Here is a 5,000-nt window from a genome sequence, read left to right on the forward strand (position 1 = left end):
TCTGCATTTATACCATCACGGACGCTAGTTTAATAGCGTTTAACGATCGATCCACGGTACAGAATGCAAAAATATGATTGTTAAAATTTTCGACTAATCGGTTCTAAGAGGCGAAGCAATACGCCGCTGGGACTTTGAAATATTTCGGAGCGCACCTAAAGTTCGTTATTTTGGCTAAACGGAGCGAAAATCTGCATTTATACCATCACGGACGTTAGTTTAATAGCGTTTAACGATCGATCCACGGTACAGAATGCAAAAATATGATTGTTAAAATTTTCGACTAATCGGTTCTAAGAGGCGAAGCAATACGCCGCTGGGACTTTGAAATATTTCGGAGCGCACCTAAAGTTCGTTATTTTGGCTAAACGGAGCGAAAATCTGCATTTATACCATCTCGGACGTTAGTTTAATAGCGTTTAACTATGGATCCACGGTACAGAATGCAAAAATATGATTGTTAAAATTTTCGACTAATCGGTTCTAAGAGGCGAAGCAATACGCCGCTGGGACTTTGAAATATTTCGGAGCGCACCTAAAGTTCGTTATTTTGGCTAAACGGAGCGAAAATCTGCATTTATACCATCACGGACGTTAGTTTAATAGCGTTTAACGATCGATCCACGGTACAGAATGCAAAAATATGATTGTTAAAATTTTCGACTAATCGGTTCTAAGAGGCGAAGCAATACGCCGCTGGGACTTTGAAATATTTCGGAGCGCACCTAAAGTTCGTTATTTTGGCTAAACGGAGCGAAAATCTGCATTTATACCATCACGGACGTTAGTTTAATAGCGTTTAACGATCGATCCACGGTACAGAATGCAAAAATATGATTGTTAAAATTTTCGACTAATCGGTTCTAAGAGGCGAAGCAATACGCCGCTGGGACTTTGAAATATTTCGGAGCGCACCTAAAGTTCGTTATTTTGGCTAAACGGAGCGAAAATCTGCATTTATACCATCACGGACGTTAGTTTAATAGCGTTTAACGATCGATCCACGGTACAGAATGCAAAAATATGATTGTTAAAATTTTCGACTAATCGGTTCTAAGAGGCGAAGCAATACGCCGCTGGGACTTTGAAATATTTCGGAGCGCACCTAAAGTTCGTTATTTTGGCTAAACGGAGCGAAAATCTGCATTTATACCATCACGGACGTTAGTTTAATAGCGTTTAACGATCGATCCACGGTACAGAATGCAAAAATATGATTGTTAAAATTTTCGACTAATCGGTTCTAAGAGGCGAAGCAATACGCCGCTGGGACTTTGAAATATTTCGGAGCGCACCTAAAGTTCGTTATTTTGGCTAAACGGAGCGAAAATCTGCATTTATACCATCACGGACGTTAGTTTAATAGCGTTTAACGATGGATCCACGGTACAGAATGCAAAAATATGATTGTTAAAATTTTCGACTAATCGGTTCTAAGAGGCGAAGCAATACGCCGCTGGGACTTTGAAATATTTCGGAGCGCACCTAAAGTTCGTTATTTTGGCTAAACGGAGCGAAAATCTGCATTTATACCATCACGGACGCTAGTTTAATAGCGTTTAACGATCGATCCACGGTACAGAATGCAAAAATATGATTGTTAAAATTTTCGACTAATCGGTTCTAAGAGGCGAAGCAATACGCCGCTGGGACTTTGAAATATTTCGGAGCGCACCTAAAGTTCGTTATTTTGGCTAAACGGAGCGAAAATCTGCATTTATACCATCACGGACGTTAGTTTAATAGCGTTTAACGATGGATCCACGGTACAGAATGCAAAAATATGATTGTTAAAATTTTCGACTAATCGGTTCTAAGAGGCGAAGCAATACGCCGCTGGGACTTTGAAATATTTCGGAGCGCACCTAAAGTTCGTTATTTTGGCTAAACGGAGCGAAAATCTGCATTTATACCATCACGGACGCTAGTTTAATAGCGTTTAACGATCGATCCACGGTACAGAATGCAAAAATATGATTGTTAAAATTTTCGACTAATCGGTTCTAAGAGGCGAAGCAATACGCCGCTGGGACTTTGAAATATTTCGGAGCGCACCTAAAGTTCGTTATTTTGGCTAAACGGAGCGAAAATCTGCATTTATACCATCACGGACGTTAGTTTAATAGCGTTTAACGATCGATCCACGGTACAGAATGCAAAAATATGATTGTTAAAATTTTCGACTAATCGGTTCTAAGAGGCGAAGCAATACGCCGCTGGGACTTTGAAATATTTCGGAGCGCACCTAAAGTTCGTTATTTTGGCTAAACGGAGCGAAAATCTGCATTTATACCATCACGGACGTTAGTTTAATAGCGTTTAACGATGGATCCACGGTACAGAATGCAAAAATATGATTGTTAAAATTTTCGACTAATCGGTTCTAAGAGGCGAAGCAATACGCCGCTGGGACTTTGAAATATTTCGGAGCGCACCTAAAGTTCGTTATTTTGGCTAAACGGAGCGAAAATCTGCATTTATACCATCACGGACGCTAGTTTAATAGCGTTTAACGATCGATCCACGGTACAGAATGCAAAAATATGATTGTTAAAATTTTCGACTAATCGGTTCTAAGAGGCGAAGCAATACGCCGCTGGGACTTTGAAATATTTCGGAGCGCACCTAAAGTTCGTTATTTTGGCTAAACGGAGCGAAAATCTGCATTTATACCATCACGGACGTTAGTTTAATAGCGTTTAACGATCGATCCACGGTACAGAATGCAAAAATATGATTGTTAAAATTTTCGACTAATCGGTTCTAAGAGGCGAAGCAATACGCCGCTGGGACTTTGAAATATTTCGGAGCGCACCTAAAGTTCGTTATTTTGGCTAAACGGAGCGAAAATCTGCATTTATACCATCACGGACGTTAGTTTAATAGCGTTTAACGATGGATCCACGGTACAGAATGCAAAAATATGATTGTTAAAATTTTCGACTAATCGGTTCTAAGAGGCGAAGCAATACGCCGCTGGGACTTTGAAATATTTCGGAGCGCACCTAAAGTTCGTTATTTTGGCTAAACGGAGCGAAAATCTGCATTTATACCATCACGGACGCTAGTTTAATAGCGTTTAACGATCGATCCACGGTACAGAATGCAAAAATATGATTGTTAAAATTTTCGACTAATCGGTTCTAAGAGGCGAAGCAATACGCCGCTGGGACTTTGAAATATTTCGGAGCGCACCTAAAGTTCGTTATTTTGGCTAAACGGAGCGAAAATCTGCATTTATACCATCACGGACGTTAGTTTAATAGCGTTTAACGATGGATCCACGGTACAGAATGCAAAAATATGATTGTTAAAATTTTCGACTAATCGGTTCTAAGAGGCGAAGCAATACGCCGCTGGGACTTTGAAATATTTCGGAGCGCACCTAAAGTTCGTTATTTTGGCTAAACGGAGCGAAAATCTGCATTTATACCATCACGGACGCTAGTTTAATAGCGTTTAACGATCGATCCACGGTACAGAATGCAAAAATATGATTGTTAAAATTTTCGACTAATCGGTTCTAAGAGGCGAAGCAATACGCCGCTGGGACTTTGAAATATTTCGGAGCGCACCTAAAGTTCGTTATTTTGGCTAAACGGAGCGAAAATCTGCATTTATACCATCACGGACGTTAGTTTAATAGCGTTTAACGATGGATCCACGGTACAGAATGCAAAAATATGATTGTTAAAATTTTCGACTAATCGGTTCTAAGAGGCGAAGCAATACGCCGCTGGGACTTTGAAATATTTCGGAGCGCACCTAAAGTTCGTTATTTTGGCTAAACGGAGCGAAAATCTGCATTTATACCATCACGGACGCTAGTTTAATAGCGTTTAACGATCGATCCACGGTACAGAATGCAAAAATATGATTGTTAAAATTTTCGACTAATCGGTTCTAAGAGGCGAAGCAATACGCCGCTGGGACTTTGAAATATTTCGGAGCGCACCTAAAGTTCGTTATTTTGGCTAAACGGAGCGAAAATCTGCATTTATACCATCACGGACGCTAGTTTAATAGCGTTTAACGATCGATCCACGGTACAGAATGCAAAAATATGATTGTTAAAATTTTCGACTAATCGGTTCTAAGAGGCGAAGCAATACGCCGCTGGGACTTTGAAATATTTCGGAGCGCACCTATAGTTCGTTATTTTGGCTAAACGGAGCGAAAATCTGCATTTATACCATCACGGACGTTAGTTTAATAGCGTTTAACGATGGATCCACGGTACAGAATGCAAAAATATGATTGTTAAAATTTTCGACTTATCGGTTCTGGATCACTGAAAAATCAAAAAAAATTATTAATTTTGATTAATTAAATTACATATGTAGTTTTATATTGTTATAGTCTCGTATTTGTTAATGTTTTGTCGTAAGAAAATGCAAAAATATCGTTTTAATGTTTTCGTCTCATCGGTTCTGGATCGCTGAAAAATCAAAAAAAAATATTAATTTTGATTAATTAAATTACAAATGGAGTTTTATATTGCTATAGTCGCTTATTTGTTAATGTTTTACCGTAAGAAAATGCAAAAATATCGTTTTAATATTTTCATCTCATCGGTTCTGGGCGGTTTTAAAATTTTTTAAAATATTAATTAAACCCATGATTTACATGAGAATGTGAATTTATTATGTCCTGCATGTTAATTTATTAATTTTCATGTATAGAACGTTATAAAATGAAAGGATATGTTCGACGATATTTTCAGTCTAAGTTTTACCGTGCCGGCGGGATGGTACGCTCTCACGGCGGTTTGCACAGGCATACGCCTGGGCGTAAGCCCATGCGTCGCCGACCTAGCGGCCGGCCGTTCGGTATTTATAGGAAGGCACTTTCGGTTCGCTCGGACCGGTCGGGAGTAGCGTCGAGCGTGTGGCTCTTTTATGACTTCGGTTGAAAAGCAGTCTACCGCTCCTCGAGAATATACTTTCTCGACTATTCTCGTTCCGGTTTTCCGTTGCGGATTATTATTAATCTCCACACAG

Source organism: Osmia lignaria, unplaced genomic scaffold (assembly GCF_051020975.1).
Source record: "Osmia lignaria lignaria isolate PbOS001 unplaced genomic scaffold, iyOsmLign1 scaffold0097, whole genome shotgun sequence".
Taxonomy (NCBI): Eukaryota; Metazoa; Arthropoda; class Insecta; order Hymenoptera; family Megachilidae; genus Osmia; species Osmia lignaria.